This window comes from Herpailurus yagouaroundi, unplaced genomic scaffold (genome assembly GCF_014898765.1).
Source record: "Herpailurus yagouaroundi ecotype Mexico unplaced genomic scaffold, PumYag 141, whole genome shotgun sequence".
Lineage (NCBI taxonomy): Eukaryota > Metazoa > Chordata > Mammalia > Carnivora > Felidae > Herpailurus > Herpailurus yagouaroundi.
The window spans coordinates 28396234-28420784 of NW_024412396.1; the positions used below are offsets into that span (position 1 = coordinate 28396234).

Sequence of the window (24551 nt, forward strand, 5' to 3'; positions counted from 1 at the left end):
ATAAAATAATATATTAAGAACATATCCCATTATCTCTTAAGAAATTGGGGTGTAAAGGACAAAAATTATCTAATACAGAACTATGGGCAGAATGGAAAATCACTGATCTGCTGATTCTATTTTTCTGCTCAAGAAATCACACAGATGAATTATAAATACATAATCAAGTTTTTAAAGAAAAGCATGTTTAAGGACTGGCCCTACCCCTCCACCCCAAGAGTCTTACCTTCCAAGCTAGATCTAGTTAAGAATGCTATCACCCAGCACTTTCTTCTCCAGGCCTGTCAAAACTAAACATTGGAATCTGAGGCCATTTGAGAACAATCTTACAATCCTCGGTTTCTAATTCAAACTCCATGCCTAATTACCAGTGTTCTTTCTTCAAAGAACTAAAGCATAAGAATTCTGTTTAGGCTAATTGAATGATACATTAGCCTACTCTTGTAAAAGAAAAATATAACCACTGCCTTGCCTATGGAAGAATTCCTTAAGATTTTTTTTTGGCATTTGGTTCCATAGCCAATGCAAACAAGAGCAAGGGTAGATTTTGTTTCTCATCTAGGATCAGGTGAGAGGAAAACAGGGATCTAATGGGGGTGTTCATAAATGTTTTTTCCCTTGCGTACAACTGGGTAATATAGCCAGCGGACCAGGACTTTGTGTTATAACCAAAATCCCAGCCACCACAGATGGATAGGGTGTTCCTTGGAGGCCCCGCCAACAGAGGCCGTTAGTGTCAGTGAGCTTCCCGTGGGATTCCAGAACCAGCATTTCTTACTTGTATTTTTGTTCATCATTCCTTTTCAAACAACTAAAAAGAAGCTTAAGGGCACGTTTGTTGTGCTTAAAATATAACTCAAGGTAACCGAATTGAAACCAAATGGATACATTTCACGAATCCTCTTCATAAATGAAGCTTTTGTGGGTATTCTCAAGAAAACCAGTGTCAGCTAGGCTGTAAGCCTGTGTTCTGGAAGATGGGTATTCACATCTCCTGTTCTAGTTCCGTGTGTCTCTGGCACAAATTGATAAGATGTCATAAAATACTGAAGAGAATTTCAGTGACATCTGTAATGGTGTCATTTGTGTTTGAAAGTGACTCTTCCAGGAATATTATCTCAGACAAAGATAATCAGAGTGTGCCTGAGGCCTAACTTGGAGTAACTGGTCCTACTTCCTTTCCTTTCCCATCTGTCTCCCCCAGTGGGGAATGGAGGGAGTCGCCTTCATCTCTGGGGGTAGGAATGTTTTCTTTCAGCTTTTCAGAGAGTAATCAAGGAATCAGAGCCAAAAAACTGCTCTGGGACATTGAGGCCTGTTGTATAAACACAAATGGTATACATCAGGAAGCTTTATCCTATAGGGAGTCTACCCCTTGTCTCGTCCCTTCTACTAGACATTTTTCTGTACTTGTCCTCAATCTTCTCTGGAATGTGAAGCCCCATGCAAAAGCAGAAATGCTATGCGCACACTTAATTCCTCACTCTATTTTAATTCACAACAGTATCCCTCAAAAGAGCATGGCCTCTCTGCCATTATGCCTTTCACCTCCAAGACCTCAGTACTCAGTTATCCTACCTTGTGCAGCTAACACCTTCACTGCCCCACTTCTCAAGAGTGAAGGGCCTGGCTTGACCCTCCCAGTCTTATCAAATCTTTTGTCTGGAGTGTTCAAGTATGTAAGCCCTCAAGGAATAGTAATGTGATGTTTTGGCAAAACTAGAGCCTTAAAAGAATGGAAAGAAAAGTAGCTCTTCGAATATGTCTCCTGCAGAGTTTTACATGTTGCATTAAAACCAAACTTTATACTAGGATAATTAATTTATCCTATTAAAAAAATTTTTTTTAATGTTTATTTATTGTTGAGAGAGAGAGAGTGTGTGTGAGCAGGGGAGGGGCAGAGAGAGAGGGAAACAATCTGCAGCAGGCTCCAGGTTCTGAGCTGTCAGCACAGAGTCCCAAGTGAAGCTTAAATTCACGAGCAGTAAGATCATGACCTGAGCTGAAGTCGGACACTCAACCGACTGAGCCACCCAGGCGCCCCTAAATTATGCTGTTTTTAATGTTTTCTCAAAATTTGATGGCCAAAAGAGCAGAATCAATTAATTTAATTTTTATAACTTTGTGTCTCTAAATTGGGGAAAGGTACATCTGTGTTAGATTGCTACATAATATGTTATGCATGCTAATATATTGCTATGCTGTGCTACCTCTGCAAAATAATTATTTGCATTCTTGGTTAGGGGCTCCTGGTGCATACTAATGAGACAGCTGGATTAAATAACTGATAATCAATTTTCCTGACTTTTCTTGAGTATTAAAATCTTTTTTTTTATTAAATTTTTTTTTCAATGTTTATTTTTGAGAGACAGAGAGAGACAGAGCATGAGAGGGGAGGGGCAGAGAGCAAGGGAGACACAGAATCGGAAGCAGGCTCCAGGCTCTGCGCTATCAGCGCAGAGCCCAATGTGGGGCTTGAACCCACGGACTGTGAGATCATGACCCGAGACAATGTCAGAGGCTTAACCAGCTGAGCCACCCAGGCACCCCTTAAAATCTTTTGGTGTTTTTGTTTTGCAGAATATAGTGATATACCAATGAGAATAATAAAAAGAGCATTTTAAATGTTAGGCAGTGAAAACCAGAACTATATCACTGCACTGTTAAGTTTCCATATGTGATTAGTTTGTCTCTCAAAGTAATATACATTAGCTAAGTGGAGATTTAAGACCTCAGAGTAGGACTTTAAATGTATTTTGAATGCTTTCAAATGCATTTTGTTTTGCTTTTTAAATTGCACTTCAGCAATTACCAAAAAGAAAAATGAACCTAATTTCCGTATTATGACCTTCATCCAGAATCATGAACAGTATTTAACTTGGGGAAGGTCTTCTTTAAAAGCCAGTATGTCAAGGGGCGCCTGGGTGGCGCAGTCGGTTAGGCGTCCGACTTCAACCAGGTCACGATCTCGCGGTCTGGGAGTTCGAGCCCCGCGTCGGGCTCTGGGCTGATGGCTCAGAGCCTGGAGCCTGTTTCCGATTCTGTGTCTCCCTCTCTCTCTGCCCCTCCCCTGTTCATGCTCTGTCTCTCTCTGTCCCAAAAATAAACAAATGTTGAAAAAAAAAATTAAAAAAAAAAAAAAAAGCCAGTATGTCAAATGACCGACTTCTTTCTCTGACTAGAACTTATATTTCAGCATTAAAACATACTCTGAGTCCCAAATAACCCTGAATTATATAGAAAGGATGAAAAAGAACTAATTTTTTTGTCTTTTAATATTCTGAATGATCTTAATTCTCAAAATACTATTCCAGTGTTTGGAAGATACTTGTAAAGGGGTGTGAATTACAGCAGTTTATGGCTCTTTCCCCTCTATGTAATTGTGTTCTTTATACCAAAAATGTGTAAATATCCGCCACCAAAGCTTAAGCCTCTTGAATTATAAAATGAGGCTATGGCCATCATGCTTTAAACTCACACCCCAGTACACGTGCTTACTCTTGTGCCCTCTACCTGGGATACCATATCCACACGTGTGTCCACTTAAAATAATCTGGGGATTTAAAAACATTCCCAACCCCAGGCTACATCTCAGACCAATTAACTCACATGCCTGCGACACAGTTTTTGAAGGTCCCCAGGTGACTCAGGGTACTTCCAAGTTTGAGAACCACCACCTTGACCAACTTGTTCCTTGGCAAACTTTTGCTCATCCTTCCCATCTCAGTTCATCCTTCTCACCCAGACAGAGGTCTGATGCCTGCCCTGAAGGGGCCAGGCCTTCCCACTATGCCTCCTGCATATCCCTAGCCTGGCAATCATTAAAGTCTATTCTAACTGCTGACTCACATGCCTGCTTCCTCAAACCACTGTAAAATTCAGGAGTATTTTTACCTTCAGATCCCAGAGTCTAACCCTGTGCCTGGTGTATGGAAGTACTCAATAAATTTATGGAATGAATAATTTCCCCCTAAAAAAAAAAAAAGCAAAAATATGGAGTTATGTTAATATTTACATGCCATGGAGAAAGTAGTCACTTAAGATGTGCTCAAGGTGATGTTTCACTGATGGGCAATGTCTCATATTTAGGAAAACATCATATTGGTGAAAATAGATCTATACCTAAACATCAAAAAGAACCATAAAATATAACTTTACCTATGAATTTGCATTCTTTACTGTAATAAGTGCAAAAAAACATGTCCTGTGGTAAGAAATATCTAAAACAGCCCATCCTTTCTCAGCTCCACCTCCATTTTGAGTGGATTATGTGTTGTTTTCCAAAGCAATCCTTTCAGAAATTTGTTATGTTTCAAGGGGCTATAAAGTGGTTTTTAAGAGTGTTACTTAGTTTACAAAATGCATTATGTAAGAATGTATGTTTATTGGTATTCACTATTAATATGATCATTATGAGTAAAAAAATATCCACACAGTAAATTTTGTGACAATCTAATTCTACACAACAAACCCAATCGTAAACATGTTTTTTAAAAAGCTTTTTAAAATATTTTGCTCCTTGGATTACCTAATTATATTGCAGCAATGTTTCACAATCTAACAATATGTTGTTCTTTTTTCTTTTAAGTTTATTTATTTTTGGGAGAAAGAGCACATGTGCAAGTTGGGGAGGGGCAGAGAGAGGGAGAGAGAGAGAGAATCCCAAGCAGGCTCCGCACTGTCGGTGCAGAGCCCCATGTGGGGCTCAGGGCTCCAACTCCTGAACTGTGAGATGTATTGAACCAAAATCAAGAGCGGACGCTTAACCAACTGAACCACCCAGGTACCCTACAATATGTTGTTCTTTATCCACTAGATGCAGAAAGCCTGAAAAGAAATCAGATTTAGGAACTGTTTTCCAAGATAGTAATGTATTACTCCTTTATCTCGTTCATCTTTACTTATGAAATGCTGGATTATCTTTAGACATCAAATTAATTTAAGATCTTATCAACCAGTGTTTACTGTGCACTCATTCTGAATGCATCTAAAAAAGTGAGAGAGAAGTGTGAGCCTCCACGTTTAAATGCCTACATTGTCGTCAACCAGTGTAAGCCAATTTTTAATTTTACTCTGTTAATTAAATACAACTACTTTAGAAGACAGTCATTGAAATGTAGTTCTGGTCCTTTTTTCCATAACGGAATTATGACTTTAAATGCAATATCCTTAGACACTGCTGCTTTGCTTTATCAGAAATAAGCTCTGAATGTATTATCAATTGTGAAAAAGATCACAGCTGCTTCTAAGATTCAGTTCCAGTGTCATAGTTCCTCCATTGTAAAAGCTGTCAATGAGGCAACTATTCCAAGTTAGCTTCAGCCCTAATGAACACAAAAGTGAATTTCTTTTGCCAAGCAAACGAGGCACACAGACAGGCATACTTTCAACCAGTAACAGCCAGCTTTACATATTTATGTTTGGACTAAAAGAGCAGAGCAATTTTTAAGTTGGCTTCTGTAACCCTAAATCTGATTTTGGGTATTGTCCTTTCTCAGGTCCTCCTCTTCTGGTCTCTTCACCCAGAAACATACACAGCCTTACTCCTTTAGTGAAGGGCCCTGTGGGGTATTACTGCTACACTGGCCAGGGGTCACTGGGTCAGCAATCAACATAAGACCTAGGAGGGCAGAAGCCCGAGAGGCGGGAGTACTGTGCACCAGGGGTATGGGGACGACGTGACTCTCCCTTGGCTCCAGTTCCCAGCAGCAGGTCCTAGTGGGCACAGGTTGACCAAAGAGGCGTAGCTGTTTCCCAGACCCAAGAAAATTCCGTAAAAACACCTTCCGGGGGCCCTTTGCATCACCCGGCGCTCTCTCCAGCCACCTCCAGGAGCGGGCAAATAAAATTTCTGAGGGGTCACGGACACTAAAAGCACGGCCAATAGAGGCTGGGTCTACCTTTACAACTGGAGAGACTCAGCAGGGGAGGCTTGGCTTCCGGGCGGCGCCCCCACCATCTAGGATAAAACCCGCGAGGGCGCGGCGTCCCGAGTGGTGGGTGGGCCGGTGGGTGCGGGACAGAAAGACGGGAGGGAAGCTAGGAGTCACGAAGCCTCCTCCGCTGGGATCGCCTCCTCTTAGAGTGGCCTCCCTCCACTCCGTCGATCAGAATTAGTAAAACAGTGCTCAGGCCAAACAGCCGCCCCCGCCCACCCAGACTTGGGCTCGGGAGGGAGCGGGGCCGAGCGTCGGAGAGGGCCATTCGGCCAGAAGGGGGGAGCTGACAGTGTCCCCTCCCGCATCCGTCGCGTAAAGGGTAAGGGCTAGATGGCAGTGGTCCACGTACGGTGCCCTTCTGGGTTCTCCTCCTTCCTCAGGACCCGTGAGGGGTGGCTCCCTCCGTTTGCTCCCACCTTCGTGTCGCGGCACCCCTCCGCGGGACGCTTGGTTGGGTCCGGGGCGGGGCCGACAGGCGCTCCACGTGCGGCCGCGAGCAAGGCGCTCTGCTCGCGCGGCCCGGCGGCCACCCCCGCCACCTCGGGGCGGGCGTGGGGGCGGAGCCTCTGGGGGCGGGGCGGGAGGCGTGGGCGGAGGGGGCGGGGCGGACGCGGAGCGCTCGACAAGCTGCCGGGGCAGAGGGGCTGAGAGGAGCCGGGCTGGCGCGGCGCAGGCAGGAAGGGACGAGGACCTGGGAAGAGTCCGACGCCTGGTGCTCCGGGCTTTCTGGGAGGTATGAGCGGGAGCTCGGCGCTTGGGGGCCTCCCAGTCTGTCCCCTGGCCCGGCCACCGCGCCCCGGCTACCCACTGTGCCCCCTGCCGGCCGGGCGGCGGCGGCGGCTGGACGGGACTTTGGGAGGGTTTCTGGGAGTCGAGAGCCCTAGCCAAAGCAGTGTCTTCCCTGCGTCTTTCTTCGCCTTCTTTTTGCTTCCTCGACTCTGGGCTTCGGGCACCGGGCTGGAAGGTCGCCTCTCCGCGGGTCAGAGCTCGCCCACGCCGGGGCGGGAGGCCGGGGCCCCGGGGCAGCCGAGCCAGGCAGCGGGGGAGGCGCGGAGCTCCGGGGCCGCCTCTGCGGCGAGGGCGGGAGGCCGGCCGGAGCTGCGGGCTGCTCCCCGGGCTCACGGTGCCGCGCTCGGCTCCCCAGTGGTCTCTGGCGCGCTGTTCCGGGGGCGCCTGTCGGTTGCGCCCCATCGGTCGCCACTTTGACGGGGCGCCGGGGCCAGCGCGTGAACCCTGAATTCCTGGGTGCCCTGCCGCCTGTTGTGCGTGCTCCGGGGGAGGGCAGCCCGGCTGCGGGAAGGGACCCGAGAGCAGCCTCTGCCCCACGGTCCCTGAAAGTGTCTAGTCGGGGAGCCCGAGATTGAGCTGGGGCTCGGCGGCGCCAGAAGGGGGCCTCGGTGGGATGCTAGTGGGGGGCGCGGCCTGCAGAATTTGGGTTCCTGGAGGTGCTTGCGGCGCGCAGGCCCGGCCCGGGGCAGCAGAGACCACCAGCCTGTCCTCGAGGAGGACCAGGAACTGTCACGTATGGACCGCTGGGGGCCACCCGTGTGAGATCCACAGGGCTTAATAACAGTACCTCGAGTCCTGGGACAGCGTAACCTAATAGTGAGGGCGTTTTCTTTAGGGCATGAATAAATGGAAAGGTGTCAAAATAAGCATATTTTAAAGTTGAAACGAAAACTGGCAGATTTTCAGGTCGTGCAGTTGTGAAGTTAAGTGTCCAAAGAAATATTAGCTCTTTTACACCCTTTTCGTTTTTATTTTTTGGCAAAAATCTGTTTTGCCAGAATTTCCCTCAGGAGCTTTGCATGGCCCACAGTGGGGCAGGAAAACTTGAGCAAGCGTTCTCAGGTTGCTTTTGACTTCAAGCCTGTGCTCTCCAGGTTTTTTGAGTGTGCAGAAAAAGTGTCTGATTCTGTTTTTCTCTGGGATCCGACGATGTTTGTTTATTGGGTTTATAAGCATCTATTTAAATTCAGTTTTTGCACGAAATACTCCCCGTTGCCACAGGGTGTAGTTTAGGGATTAGAAAATACTGTTGGAGAAAGCTGCTAGTGGCTTCATTTTCCAAGAATGTAAGTCATTTCCTTTCTGTGATTTCAGGGAGTTGATATTTCACAGCATCAAAACTTTGTGGGGAAAATTTTCCGTAATACATCTGTCATTAAAAAGGCTTTTGACTTTTGGATTTTGTCTTCTTAGAGCAGCACATAAATTTAGGCTCAGCAATGTTAAAGGATAAGAAGTTTTTCAGAAACTGCAGCATTATGAGAGTCTTGTAGAAAGTAATTTTAACAACCACCAAGACTTACAGCCTGCACCATCGAGATGGGGGAGGGGAGAAGACCAGAGGAGAGAGGCAGGAAAACAGATGCTTTTGCTGTTGTCCTTTGTAGTACAAAACTTGTAGCAGTTAATCATTTTCCTTGGGTGTGGTTTTGAGAAATAAAAGTATTACGCTAAAAAGGAAAATACTACACAGTATGAGACAGCTGACATTTAAATGCTCTTTCCGTATGTTTGTAAACATATTGGATTTATATTTCATATTAAAATGGACCTTCGGGATCATTAGATGAGAAGGGTCCCCCAGGGGATATCTTCTATCAAGTTATCTGCAGGATATCTTCTCCAGAAAGCAGACTGACTGTAATAGGAACTAATTTTCCCCCTTTTGAATTGCTTGTAAAAATGCCGGAGATCTGACACTGATGGACCACAGTAATCAGCAGTTCTTGCAGAACTCAAAACATCTTAAGGGAAAGGAAATCTTTCCGTGTTTCCACTCCCTCCTTTTTGGGGGGCACCCTGGGTAAGCTACCAGCTTCAAGTACATAATTTGAACTTGCTGCTTGAAGATGCTCCTAGCTCTGCAGTGAAACAATAGGAGCTAGGAGGAAGACCCTGCTTGTTTGAAAGCAAAGTGCCCATGTGCTAGGTGATCACTTCTGGCAACAAGTTCTGTAAAAACTCATCCAGTTGGGCTAGCTGAATCCAGGGAAGGGGGGTTGTAGAGCTTTTCTGGTTTCTGGACTTTGTTTTCACTTTTAACTACACTTATAAAGCCTTTGGCTTTCAGAACTTATGACATAATAGACTGTGTAGCCTTTTGTGGCAGATGCTTGAAATGAAAGTTTCAAACAGAATTGCTTTTGACTGAACTGTCAAGTTCAGAGTTTAGTGTAAATGAGTCCTGTCTCACAGCTAACTTTTTTGATAAAGGAGTTCTTTGTAGTTTTCAGCGTGGATGCTGCACATTTTGATTTCTGAGACTGTGGGTTTAAAAAAAAAAAATAAAACCTGCAAACAATTATTTTATTACATGAAAGCCAGTACCAAGAAAAGATTAATTCAGTCCAGATGTAAAAATGTATGTGAATTCTAGATTTGGATGATCTCAACAAGTTTTCCCTTTTGTTGATGAAACTGCCTGGATCCCAGATGGCATTCACAAACTGTCCCTTAGGTGGTTTTCTGAGTTCAGAACTAAATTTCAGGGGCCTTCCTCTAAAGTCACTTGAAAATTGTTTTAAGCATTCTCAAGGATAGAAAGTTTTCTCTATTTATGCAGAGATAGGTTTTTCCTATTGCACATGAATGCAAACCTTATAAATGCCCTGGTTTGGTAAATGAGCCTGTGTGTTTCATAAGTAGGAAAACCAGAGGTATTCAGTATTGTGTATCCTTATGAACAAAGCATAGAAACGTTGGTTTTCATTTATGCAATTCCAACTTTAAAAATATATATATATATTTATTTATTTATTTTGCTGGGAGAGTATGAGCAGGGGAGGGTCAGAGAGAGGGGGACAGAAGATCGGAAACAGGCTCTGCGCTGAAAGGCTGACAGCGGCCAGCCCAATGTGGAGCTTCAACTCATGAATGGTGAGATCATGACCTGAGCCAAAGTCAGATGCTCAATCGACTGAGCCACCCAGGCGCCCCAATTCCAACTTTATTTTTATAAAGAGTTTTAAGTGCGTTCTCAGTCTTTAATAGGATCCTGTTGTAACACAGTTTGTGGTTTCTGATAAAGCAGTTGGTCCTCATATGATGATCCTGTACCCTGCTCCCACACCAAGAAAGAACAAACAACTTAGAAGAAAACTCCAGTACTCAAAAAAAAATCTGTACTTCCAACACTAATGTTACTAAGGGTGTGTGTTACACACTTAAAATTATATATTTTTAAGAAGTCTTTATTTATGTAATTATACATTTAAGAGTTTGATTACATTGTGATTGCATATTAAACAGTTGCATGCAGGAGGGGGGAATGGAAAAGAAATAGTGATGGGATTTTATGAGTGGTGAAATTTTAGTTAAAACATATCTTTCCTAAAACCCAAACAAGAAAAATAGTATTGTTGGCTTCTGCAGTTAAACTTTGATACAGGGGGTAGTTGAGAGGGTTTTTTGAATTGCACATTATCCTGAGGAAGAGGCTTTGGGGGCCTATAAAAATAAGTAGAAACAGGTTAAGGGAATAATTTGAGAGGAAGGAGGAAGTAGAATACTGGACAATGAGTTGCAAGGAAAATCTGAACTTAGAAGGATGAATATTTAAAACAAGGCTGAAATAGAGAAAACTTTGTATTTAAAAGTGGAAATTAAAAAACAAGATCTTTTTTAGCAGAGAAAAAAAGGATTCATGTTAAGGTGCCCTACAAAAGCTGCATACAATATGAAATGGTGCTGTTATGTGCTACTCATCCTGGAAAGCTTGTGTGCATTTGTGTTAAATTGCTGCTTTGGTCTTAAATAGTGTTTAGGGACTGGATGCTTATTATTGTGCCCCACCGCCACCCATGCCACTTCTCATTTTGAAGATTAAAAACATTTTTTTGTCTAAACTCTAATGATTCTACAAATATTTAATTTTTTTTTAATGTTTATTTTTGAGAGACAAAGTGGGAGCAGGGGAGGGGCAGAGAGAGAGGGAGACACAGAACCAAAGCAGGCTCTAGTCTCTGAGCTGTCAGCACAGAGCCCGACACGGGGCTCGAACTCACGGACCATAGATCATGCCCTGAGCCACCCAGGTGACCCTGGTTCTACAAATATTTAATTACTCCCCCAGCATTTGTGAGAGCGACAGCCTGCCTGCCATGCTGTAGGACCAGAGGGGCTCTACAGTAATAATGGCCATAGTTATGATAAGATTTTGAGTGAAAACAAGCTCTCAGTGCTTCCAGATTATCTGACATGATTTGGTGGTGTAATTACTTGGGATGCAAGTAATGCATCGGAGTATGATATCACTCTTGATACGTATCAAGTGGAATCAATCATGCAGTATACCATACTGATCAAAACGATATCATACAACAGTGGGAGGGGGAAAGGAAAAAAATCTCTGATCTGACATGAAGAATAGTCTCAGGAGGAGAAAAATGTAGCACTGCATCAAATTCAGATGAACCAGTTACAGGCCAAAGGAGACGGCAGTGTTGACTAGAGCTTTCTTGGAGCTGTGTGTAGCACAGCATTTTCTCCAATGCCTTTTCCCACCCGTGTGGCCTTTTCCTAGCAGAGTTTAATCTGCACAGTAAGAAACTAAGAGATTTTGCCATGACCCCGTGTATTTCATTAATGTGGTAACTGGGATAATTTGGACCAAAAAGATCTATTTAGAACCTCAGTATTCCTAATTGATTATCCAGGGATATTTTCAGCTGTTTTCGAATAACCCTGCCTTTGTACATAGATACGATACAACTTTGAGTAGTAACGTTTTATGGGTACATGAAGACAGAGAGAAAAACAATTATTTTATACTGTCTTCTAGCCACAGTTTCATATGAAAGAGGAAATGATTATAAAAATTAAGCAAATTCCAGATGAAGATTTTAGGAAATTAATGAAAAGCTCACTTAGCTTTTTGGGTAGTTCTTTGTGTAGTTTACACCAAATGAGTAATTATTTAGTAGTGGCACTTGTACTATCCAGTCTCAGTAGATACAACCAGGAAAATGCACGGATCAGAAGTATAGCACGAAGTGGTCATATGCAGGCAGCCAGCATCCAAGCCAAAAAAACATCATTATCTGCTCCCCAGAAGCCTATCTTTACATTCACAGTCCCTGCCTGCCCCAGGGATAACCACTGTTCTTTCATTGCCATAGGTTAGATGTTTTTTTAAAAAATGTTTATTTTGACGCCTGGGTGGCGCAGTCGGTTAAGCGTCCGACTTCAGCCAGGTCACGATCTCACGGTCCGTGAGTTCGAGCCCCGCGTCGGGCTCTGAGCTGATGGCTCAGAGCCTGGAGCCTGTTTCCGATTCTGTGTCTCCCTCTCTCTCTGCCCCTCCCCCATTCATGCTCTGTCTCTCTCTGTCCCAAAAATAAATAAACGTTGAAAAAAAAAATGTTTATTTTGAGAGAGAGAGAGAGGGAGAGAGGGAGAGAGGGAGAGAGGGATTCCCAAGCAGGCTCCACTCTGGCAGCCCCTCAGGCCTCAAACCTGCAAACCCTGAGATGATGACCTGAGCCAAAATCAGGAGTCAGACAGTTACCTGACTGAGCCACCCAGGCGTCCCGCTCAGAGTGCACGTAAGTGCAATCAAATAGAAGTTCTCTCTTGTGTCTTCTTCAGCTCAGCATAGCGTCATGTCCGCATTGATGCAGGTAGCCGTTCTTTTTTCTTTTTTTCTGTGCATGAATATATCCAGTGTATTTATCCATTCTGTCGATGGACACTTGGGGATGGGACTAATATGTGGGGTAGGACCTTTTGAAGGCTCAAGAAAAGTCGAGCACCTTGGAGTTGAAAGGAGAGTATAGTCTTAAGATTAAAAGAGAAAATTACTTCAAAAACGTGAGAGAAAAAAAAAGAAAGGAACATTACAAAAATACTGAAGTCTCAGCTCAGTCCACGGAATCCTATTGTTTCAGGGACACAGGAACATACCAACTGGATCTTGCCAGATTTTAACTGAGAACTGGAAAGAGGGAGGAGGCCATAGGTGGCAGACAGCCTCATCAGGTTTTAGAAGTGGAGGGCCTGAAGCCCTGTGAGGTTGAGTGACTCAGAGTCTCACAGGTAATGACAGCACCAAGTGAACAAGCTCCTTCTCACGCTCAGTCTGGTCTAGGTTCGCGCCATCTGAGGGCTGACAGCCGGCCCTCTACTCTGCAGTGAGTCCACTGGCCTCAGGATGGGGTGCTTTTTTCTGTCAACACAAAGGGATTGTGTGGCTTTGTTCAGATAGACTCATACCTGCCCGGAGAAAACAGGGCAGTGGTCCAGTGAGGAAGAATTTTACCTCCTCTAGGCTGGTCTGCCTCTGCTCCCATGCAGAGCCCTTTTCTCCTTCTTCCTGTGTTCTAGGACTTTCTAGTGAGAGGTTGGGTGTCAAGTGCCAGGTAGGTGACATCTTGAGGTCCCTCTTGACTCAGTGTTTCATTGATCCACAAGTGATCTAGGCTGGAACTCAGTTTCAAAGGACTGCTTTCTAAATATTTTCAGAGTAGTTCACTCTTAAGAGGATACTATGAAAAAGTCTTTTTTTGTTTGTTTGCCTCTTCCTGCCATTATGTCCTCACCGGTTATACACTTTTCTCCTCCCTTGGACACGCTTCCCCCTCCTTCAAGTTATCTTTTCATAAATATCTGTGGAAACATCCTGTCTCTACCTAAAACAACAGTGAAATTCTGATGCTGATGTCTGTGGCAGTCTCCAGGAAGCATTTACTGTAAAACAGAGGATTATGAGAAATCTAACAGATAAAGTGCTTACAAAGGAAAACAAATGATGTAGATGTTTTTTTTCTTTTATGTTTCCCTAAAGGGGAAAAGGGCATTTTTCATGGTTTAAGAAAAGGCTCAGAATTTTGACTTAGGCTCATGAGGAAAGTGAAAAACAAGTAAAATAACAGAAATGTTACAAATGGTTAGTAAATATATTCTGCTCAATGAAATACTGCTTAGAACAGCAAAAACCTAGCATGTGCAATCTTAGAAAATTAAAAAAATGTGCTCACCATAGGGTCATATCTCTGACAAGTTCCTCACTGAAATTACTGCAGAAAAGAATAGTACATTTCAGAGGCAACATGGAAGAGAAGCAGAAAAGTCTAACGGTAACAACAAGATCTTTGAAATCAATCCTCTGGGGCACAGATCCAGGCTCCACTGTTTTCCTGTGTGTAACCTTGAGGAAGTTACTTCGTTTTCCGAACCTCTTTTTTCTTACCTGTAAAATGAGGGTAATGATAGTAACTATCCCACAGGGTTGTTTTGATTACTATATGAAAGAGTACGTAGAAAACAATGGCGCGGTCTGACACATAGCAAACTGTCAAGTGATGTTAACTCTTACTACTTAAGACAAAAAAAAAAAAAAAATGATGTATAGGATTTACAGTTTTTTTGGAAGTCCCTGAGCCTTTAATTTACAAGCAGCTCATGAGATGATATTATATTTTGTTTTCGATGACCTTCAACAGGCAACAAAACCTAGTGTTTCTCAGTTACAGATACTGGGCAGTCTATATCACTGCACTGAGAATATCTGCTGGCCTATCCCGTTGGCCACTAATTGATTGAGTTATTTTTCCTATTTCTCTTCTGATTTCCAGTAGTCTTACTCAGGCTCTCAGCTTCTGCTTGCTAGATATATATGCCTTTCCAGATGCCAAAAAGTAAATCTACAGATTAAAAAATAATCTCTCTTTATGATAATGAAGGCCGAACAAAGTATTTTTAAACTTAAAGACTACCAGTGGCCCATGTCTTTTGCTCTTGTACCCTATAAACTACATGTGCTTTTAAAGAAAACTACTACTGGGGCACCTGCCTGGGGGGCTCAGTCAGTTAAGCATCCAACTCTTGATTTCAGCTCAGGTCATGAGCTCACAGTCTGTGAATTCAAGCCCCGCATCAGGCTCTGTGCTGACAGTGTGGACCCTGCTTGGGATTCTCTCTCTTTCTTTCTGCCCCTCCCCACCTTAAAAATAAATAAATAAACATTAAAAAAAAATAAAGAAAACCACTATTATTGGTAGAAAGCAATTGTTTATTTCTCCCCTCCCCATCCCCACCATTGGCATAGTTTCTATAATGTGGGTCGGACCCCTTTATTATTTTCTCTCAGTAGGCCCAAAGCTTAAGATTTTAAACCACTCATTCAATGGAAATTAATAGTCTGGAAGTTTCAAAAGGAACATTTAAGAAAGAGTTAAGCATATTAGAAAAAGACACATTTACATCTGAAAAGCATAATTAGAAGCCAGTCAAAATAGGCACAGGATCCTCCAGAATAATTGTGATGTATCATCCCACTGTGTTCTTTAAAAGCAGGACCTACCCTGCATAACCCATGCTTGTTATGTGTTGAATAATATCTTGAACTTAGTGAACGTTTTTAAAACATTAAGTTTCCTAAGCCCATCAGAAATAGGTTTTATGTCTCTACGAAGTATCCCGGGACCGTGTTGGTGATTTGAAATACGATGGCCACAGTAGGACTTACCGAGAAGATGACTCGAGAGAGGAATTTGGCCACACAGAGATACCTGGAGAACATTGTTCAGCAGATAGACCGGCAAAGGTCTCAGGTGGAAGTGTGCCTGGTGTGTTCCCGGAACAATGAGAAGGTCACAAAACAGTAATGGATGAGGTCAGAGAAGTTTAGGGGGCGTGTCACGTAGGACCCGCTTGGTGGACCATTTTAAGAACTTAGGCTTTTACTCTGAGTGAAATGGGAAATCATTGGAAAGCTTTGAGCAGAGGAGTAAGGGTTTGATTTACATTTTAATAGAATCACTGGCTGCTGTGTTGAGGTAGAAAAATGGAGCAGGGTGGTCGGTCAAGGGCAGAATCAGGGATACAGGTTAGCAGTTGTTGATAACAATCCAGTTGAGAAATGCCAATAGCAGTGGAGGAGGTGGTGAGAAATAACCAGGGTTTATTTTGTAGATCACACCACCTAGATTTCTTGGCCAGTTGTTTGAGGAATATGAGAGAGATCAGAGTAAGGATAACATCAAGGCTTTTTGCATAATTATGGAGTTGCCATGAATTGAGGTGGGGATCTGATTGAGGAGTTGGTTTGGGAAAGATAACAAGGAGCTGTTGTAAACACGTTATCTTCGACTTCCAGGTAGAGAGGTTGAGTATGTTGTTCGATAGCATTCTGGGGTTTCAGATGCCCAGGCTAGAGATTCAAATTTGGAAGGTGCCAAGAGAATTTGGATGAGATCCCTTGGGGAATGTGAATAGACAGAGAAAACAGTCCATGGACCAAGCCTTGGATCATGCTAGTATTTACAGTTTGTTGAAGAAGAGAAGAAATCTCCTAAGAAATTATCTTAGGAACATAGGAATTATGCACACATTTCTAACATAGTGGATCTAATTGTCTCCATTTCCTAAATAAGTGTTATTATTAGAAGATACTCTTATTTCTGCGGACCCACAAAATGGGAAGAAATGAACTGAGAGTTATTTTTCTATGATAAGGCATTTGGGCTGAACCTGAGGTATTTCAGCCTTTAAAGATTGAGTTGGTAAGAAGGGACCAGTAAAGGAGAATGAGAAGGAGCAGCCAGATGGATAGGAGGGAAATGGGAAGAATATCCTTGAAGTCAAGTAAAGGAGGTGTCTCAGGGAGGAGAGAGTGAATCAGTGGCGTCATAGGTTACTGAGAGGTCAGGTAGGGTGAGGAGTGAGTTGCTCATTGGATTTAGCAAGGGAAGTCATTGGTTACCTTGTCAAGTGCTGTGTTAGTGGAGGGGTGGGGGCAAAACGTGACTGGAGTGGGCTCAAGAGAGAATAAAAAGCTTATGAAAGAGAATTATAATTTTCCTTTTATTTATTTATTTGAGAGAGAGCGAGCGAGCGAGAGAGAGCATGAGAGCAGGGGAGAGAGAGAGAGAGAGAGAGAGAGAGAGAGAATCTTAAGCAGGCTCCACACTGAGCTGGGAGCCTGACACGGGGCTTGATGGCATAATCCTGGGATCATGATCTGTGCTGAAATCAAGAGTTGTACACTCAACCCACTGAACCACCCAGGTACCCTGATAATTCTTATTTTCTGTTCAGTTTCTTTTAAACAGTATTGAATGTGAGTACTTTTTAATATGTCTGATAGAATGTGGGGTAGGACTGCAGAATACTAGAGGCCATGAGGGGTCTTCAGCAGGCTCTGAGAGGGATGGGGGTAATAGGGAGCCTTTGAGCTTCCCTCTGGCTATTACTGGGAAAGCTCCCAGCATATAGATTGTAGTCTGTTTCTTTTGAAATAGAAAATCAGTTGTAATGCAATGTCTTTATTCTATGTTGCATCCCTTTAGATAAGAACTATATCCTGGAAGCACTGTCACTTTGTGTTGAGACTTTTCTGTTTCTAGTAAAGACGTGTTCTTTACTTCAACCCATTGATCCTTTACATGAAAAGGGTATAAGTATAAGAGAGCCCTTGTGAGACACGTGCTTTGAGTTAGCCTCTTTTTCGGCAATGGTGATAGATTTGAGCTGACCAGACACACATCGTAGTGTCCCACGAACCTGGAGGCCTTCGTTCACAGAATGGATGGCTCAGGGTAGGGGTTCCCAAGAGCCAGAAGAATTTAAGTAATAGAAACATTGCTTGTTTAATAGTTCTTTTATACTTTGTTGATAGCTTCCACTCTGAATATTATTTCAAAGCATGTGATTAAGCAATTTTCATAGTTCTGTATTGTATATCATAATTATGCACCGAGAATTTTCTCTTCTGGGAATTACCTTTGAATTATAATGCTAACTTTCTGTAATACTGTCATCAAAACGAATCAACAAGTCTCTGATACTAATTATCTTTTCTTTCCCTAAGCTTATTAAAATGTTAACACATCGGCCTTTAGTACTTAAATATTGTTTTTGGATAGTTAAAAGCTTACAGTGAATGGTAGAATTAAAACTTTGCTACATGTGTTCGAGTGTTGTTTGGTGATAAAAGAAAGTGTAGTAATAGTCTTTAGAAAGTTGCTAAGTATGGGAAAATGCTGGAAAGAGCAAAGACTCTTCTTTTGCACTGGATTATGGTGCATGTTTTTTGAGAAGTGGAGCTCCAGGGACTGTGTGTGTGTGTTTCTAGTGGGTTGTGGTGTAACATAATGTCAGCATTCTCTTACGCACTGCTCTGTCAACACTGCTTTATTAGTATCATTTTGAATGTTTTTTCAGCTGAAACTTATAAGTCACTCTACAGTTTGTTAAATGAACATAATTGGCTTGTAACGGAGAAATACACAAGACCAATGTGAAATAATTTGGCAGTGTTGAGAGTTGTACGTGGTAAATACTGGAGTGTGCAGAGGTATAAAACTAAGCAAATTTTGGAATAAACGTTAAGTCTCTTAAGTCTGTGACTACAGGATGAAGTCCAGATCTCTTGAGCATGGAATTCAATATCCCAAACCAGAGCTCCAAATCTGTGGCCCACCGGGAAGACTGGCTACAGACGTATTTTGGTTTTTAACATAGCATGAAAATAATTATTTGCCAACTTTTAAGAGTTGAAACTTTTCACTTAAAAAAAATTGAATTTTATATCTTCTTTTGAAAAGCCGGAAGGCCTGGCAATGAGTTTTGGGGAGCAACGTAACAACTTCCCCTTTTATATGGGGTTTGTACTCTGTAGCCCACCATACTCCCCAGAAGAGATCCTCTTGGCCCCAACGTTGAGACCAAATTGCTGTCGGCATTTTCGTCCTGCAGGCTTCACTCCTTTCTTGCCTGCCCCTGTCGGCATGGGAATTGACTATCCGTGTGTTGTAGTCACTTGGATTCTTACATAATGTCATCTCACAGATCCGTCAGTCTATCCCAGTTCTCCTCGTAGTCCCCAGTTGTCTCCATTACCAGGCTAACTACGACATACATACTTAGCCTGGGTCATGCTTGCTATTCTCCTTGCACTCAAGTGAGCTGCAGAATGCTTGTGTCACTTCCCTGGAACTTAGTACATCCTGCTTTATATTGTCATCTTTTTGTATATTCTAACTTACCAGCTCGAAGTTTCTCGAGGACAACAACATATCTTATTTACTAGTGCCTAGCAAATTTACTCTAGATTTACTAGATTAATTATTGTTTAGAGTTACCTTCCAGTAATGGTAATATATAATTACAGTGATGCTTGAGAAGAATTAGAAAATACCCAAAACTCGTATAAAATCTATTTCCTCAGACAGGGCAATCTCAATTTACTATATCGATTTCTTTGTAGCAAAATTATATCATTTATTTGAGTATTAAGTCACCACCTCATGTATTGCCTGTTTAGATTCTGTTATGTAGGTGGATGATGTTTCCAAATAAGGGTACCTTTATTACATACCATTTTATAATTTTAGATATGCTTCTTTCTAAGGCTAATACTGTTTTAAATGTCTTATTTTTTCATTCATTTGACAAATAGTGAGTACCCTATGTAGAAGGCCCTGGAGATAGTGTGAATTCAACAGGCATGATGGTACCTGCTCTCCTGAAGCTTTAACCCATTAGCCAGAAAGGCAGATATCAGAAAACAGAATGTATAATTGTTTAATTTTGGTAAGTATTACCAAGAACTGGGGGGTTCTCTGAGACCTCCTAACAGAACAATCTGGTCTGAGGGTGGGGCTGTAATAGGGAGTATAACATAACTGAATTCTAAACTCCTTGACTTTCTCATAATGCCATAGTAGTTTATAAAGTATTCTAAATGTAAAAATTTAACCTTAGAGGGGCACTGGGTGGCTCAGTTGGTTAAGTGTCCAACTTTGGCTCAGGTCATGATCTCACGGTTCGTGAGTTCAAGCCCCGTGTCTGGCTCTGTGCTGACAGCTCAGAGCCTGGAGCCTGCTTCAGATTCTGTGTCTCTCTTTCTCTCTCCCCTCCCCTGCTCATGCTCTGTCTCGCTCTCTCTCAAAAATAAACATTAAAATTAAAAAAAAATTAACCTTAGAAACAAATAAATTAAGTGGTAATTTCTGTGACAAAATAAGAGTTAAAAAAATCTCTAAGGAACTTACCATTGGCTACAGTCATTAATGAGGAAGAATGAATTATTTATTTTCTTTAATCTTTATTTGTGAGAGAGAGAGAGAGACAGAGACAGAGTGTAAGTGAGGGAGGAACAGAGAGAGAAGGAGACACAGAATCCAAAGCGGGCACCAGGCTCTGAGCTGTCAGCACAGAGCCCCACGTGGGGCTCAAACCCATGAACTGCGAGCTCATGACCTGAGCTGGAGTCGGATGCTTAACTGACTGAGCCACCCAGGTGCCCCATGAAGAATGAATTATATTTTATAACTCTAGAGTTTACTTTGTTTGGTACCTGAATTGAACTCTATTTAAATAAGTAAATGAAAGACAAAAAGGAATTTGGGCTAGAAATTTCAGATATAGCTAACTCGCAAACTAACTTTTATTTTATGAAACTAATTATTTTAAAGATGTTTACAGTGAGGACATTTCTTATGGCTTCCGAAAGTAGGATATAAAAAATAAACTGACTTATTCCCTCAAGAGTGAGTAGTGGATAGTACCTTTATTTTATCTTTCCAAGCCCGTGACTAAAAAATACTAATAGTTTATTAGTATGATCTTGGAGTGATGTAATAGGGTATTATGAAAAACTTCAGAGGTAAAGTTAGTAGCATATGTGAGCCAAAAAATAGAGTGGAATTTTGTGTGGTGTATATATTTTATCACAGCAATCAGAAATGCTTTAGGCATTTTTCCCCCCAAAGAAAATAGAATTCTATACTTAACTAAATCCATCTAAATATAGTGGTAAAGTTAATTTTTTGCATAGCTTAGCATCACACTGAAACAAAGGTCAGCTGTAGTGGTGCCATGTCTGAAATTTCTGTTGAGAAACTCATGTTACTGGTAATTATAGAAAGAGATTCAGAAAAATTAACATACTGAAGGAAGTTTTAGTTCAAATTCACCCAAGATTTTCAGATGTGAGCTTAAGGATATTTAAGGAAATCAGATCAGGAAATAGTTTTTAAGAAATGTCAAATGTCATGTAGAATTTAAAATAAGTACCAGATAAATCTTTTTAACCTTAAATATTCATTAACTGAGCCCATGTCAGTTTTAAGTTGTGAAGAGGGTGTTTAACAGATGATATGTTATTTACTAAATTATTTGCTTTTACTGGTGCCTACAGAAATATAAAGGGAAGTTTTCATGAATTTTAGTTGTAGAGTAAAAACTAGCAGGAAAGCCAATGGAAGTTAGTTAACTTATAAAACAAAGTTGCCTTTAATGATTGGTTGGCTTATGTATTCTTGAACTAGACTCATAATTTACCAATACGTTTTCAGGAAATTTGTAGTCACCATATTATAGATAAAGGATCTAAATTAATGCATTTTAATGTATGAACTATTTTCAGTTGAGGGGCCTGAAACAAATTCTCAATTGCCAAGGGGTTGGGAAAGGCTCTGAAATGTTTGGGGGCTTGTGTAGCCTGGTTGTGGTCAACTGAATTCCATTTTCTAGTGCTTGAATCCTGACCAGACATGTTGCAGTGGTGACTGAGTTTGTGTATCTTTTTCTGGTATGATATTATTGTCTGTGTTATGGACGTTAGTCATGTCTTCCCAGGTAGGCAGTAATGTTTGAGGACACATAAGAGGTGATTTCTACTCTCTTGAATTCTTTCATAGCTCCTATAAAACTGTTGACTCTTGACTTCAGCCCAACAGCGTTGTGGCTTTATTCTTTCTGATCTGTATGATGTGAGAGAGCTGCCATCTAGATTTAAGCCTTCAGCGAGTCCAGGAAGCATCTGACCCATTAAAAAAAGTTAACAGAATTGTGTTTGTGTGTATCTCCCGAGTCTGATGTATAAATGATGTATATCAATAGCACAATAGTGACATGTATTCATATTTAATATTGGCATTGGAAATACACATTTTGTTGCTTAAACATTCAAAAGGCCATGAAGAATACAAATTTTGTTCCATAAACTTTCAAAAGCATAAAAAAAGATTGGATTTTAAGCATTAATAATAGAATGCAGCAATAGAAATTATCTGTGATTTCTCAGTGCAAGAAAACAAGGTCTCTTGAAATACCTCAATTAGGGATTTCCTCCCAGCCTGCATCAGAACAACGTTTCTTGTTTCCTCATGCCAGATGTTTTCTTAGTGATGGTACACCACGCGCTGGGGCCCAAGACACAAGCCTAATCCACTGGAAACGCCCATTCAACCATTCTTGCAGTTTTTCCTCCTTGGTTTGACATGTGGTGGTGTCCACCCTCGTTGTGATGATCGAATTGCCTGTGAGGAGGTAGTCCTGAAATGACACCCTCCCACCATTTGAGTTGATGTGCTTGGCCCTGTGCCTAGGAGCGAGATGATAACGGACCTCATAATTTCTTATAAAATAGTTGATATAGTCTTATCTTACTTTCATATTGGGGGTGGGGTCAAAAAGTTGGGATTATTTCTAAATGAAATTTTTATATTTGCTGCGCCACCCATCTTTGCTGTTGTCTTGACCTCCTTATGAATGTGAGTTTTAGCTTCCCCTGCCTTCTGTTTCTTCAACCCTTCTGGGTTCTGTTCCTGCTTCATCTGATCACCTATGTATCCTCTATTACAAAGAAAAAAACAACTCTGCATGTCGTATGTTCTATGATGGGATGAAAAGGCTCACAGACAAGAATTTAACTAAAATCATGTACAGAGATTCTACTCCTTCCTAGTTTTTTGTTTCTTTTCTACTCAAATTGTGCGTGTGTGTGTGTGTGTGTGTGTGTGTGTGTGTGTGTGTGCTTCCCCTGAGGATATTAATAAAGTTATTTTATAAGTATCCTTATGAATTTAAACCTTTCACAGGCCAGGAGCAGTTGATCCATAAAACAAACTAAAAACTGTGTTTATGAAAATCCATGTTGTGTATCTCCCAAATCTGACATATGAACAAAATACAACTTTCATAACAGTAATATATAGTTAGATTTAATGTCACACTGAAAAATATAAATTATATCTCTGTGAAAAATATAAATTTAAAGTTTTCAAAAACTAAACAAAGATTGAATTTTGAAAATTACCAAGAGTGTAGTTATAAAATAGGACATTTTCCTCAAAGAAATAAATCAAGATGTCATTGATTAGCTTCCTATGATAATTTATATATATATATATATATACACACATATATATATATACACACATATATATATGTATGTATTTGATTATGGGAATAATTATGTAATCGTAAGAATAACTATAAATAGTGTTCTCTCAATTCTCTTTGAGATGCTAAAGTGTAAAGTAAAGTAATAAATCTTCAGATGGTATATGCATATTAATTGATAAGGTTTTTCTACCTAAATGCAGATAGAAATGTAGCTATACAGCACGATTAAGAATTCTGTCATTAGACTTTGGTATTATAATAAATCATCGTTGAGAAGTTGAATTACATCTGATATTTGAGTGAGGTCACAGATTTTTTTTTTTTTTAATTTTTTAGAGAGAGAGAGCTCATGAGCAGGGGAGAGGGGCAGAGGGAGAGAGAGAAGAAAATCTTAAGCAGGCTGCATGCTCAGTGCAGAGCCAGACACCGGGCTCAATCTCACAACCTTGGGATTATGACCTGAGCCCAAATCAAGAGGGACACCCAACCCACTGAGCCACGCAGATGCCAAGGTCACACATCTTAAAGTTATTGTTAGATAATGGGATATACTACTGAGATGAAATAATGCATTTGAAAGTGCTCTGTAAATGTGGTATCCCATGGAGACACCTCAGGGTCTTATCATAGATGTTATCTGGGTGGTCATTTACTACCCATAGGTGTGGGCAGGAGAAAGAAGCGATTGTTACAGCGTTTACCCTGGACTGCAGGTGGTGAGCGGAAAATGAAACATTGATGCGTACTTGTGGGGCAAGGATACATGGTATTTATCAGATTAAGAACCATGATTTGTATATATTACCTTTCTCAAAAATTAAAGGAAGGTGAGCATGTCTTTCCTTTAACTAGATATTCCGGCATCATCATAATTTATCTCTATGTGACATTTTGTAGGTTACTTTATTTGATCCTCAGAGTAGTAGTTCCTGTTTTACAGATGAGAAGGTTAAATAATTTGTATGACTTAACAACTTTACCTGAAACAGTTGGTGAAAAACCAGAACATGATACTCTTCTGACTCTGAGGCCTGTGCTCTTTTTTTCTTGCTACCAGTCATCCTGGTGATAAAATATTTCTAAAGTATTTGCAAAATACGGTGTGACATTTTGATTTCTTTTTTTTTTTTTTTTAGTATTTTTTTAAGTCAATTTTGGTTTCTGCCCGATACTAAATCAACTTTTGTTCCTTAATTAGCTTACACTGATGTTGCCATAGAGAATTTTTTGTGTCAGTCTGAACTAGATAGGGTAGTCTTTTCTTTTCTTTTTTTTTTTTTTCCAACGTTTATTTATTTTTGGGACAGAGAGAGACAGAGCATGAACGGGGGAGGGGCAGAGAGAGAGGGAGACACAGAATCAGAAACAGGCTCCAGGCTCTGAGCCATCAGCCCAGAGTCCGACGCGGGGCTCGAACTCACAGACGGTGAGATCGTGACCTGGCTGAAGTCGGACGCTTAACCGACTGCGCCA

General features: G+C 41.4%; 1 protein-coding gene across 5 annotated transcripts in view; it reads left to right on the forward strand.

Moving 5' to 3' along the window:
- Nucleotides 1-24551, forward strand: part of FRMD6 (FERM domain containing 6) — a 241852-nt gene that overhangs the window by 155010 nt on the left and 62291 nt on the right. For 3 of the 5 annotated variants that reach the window (XM_040477128.1, XM_040477133.1, XM_040477132.1), the window contains exon 1: nucleotides 6562-6672. The exons of 1 other annotated variant lie outside the window; for it this stretch is intronic. The gene's annotated coding sequence lies outside the window, so the exon portion shown is untranslated. Of the gene's footprint in view, nucleotides 1-6553; nucleotides 6673-24551 lie in introns of those variants that run through there. One more of the 5 variants, XM_040477131.1, reaches the window with a different exon arrangement.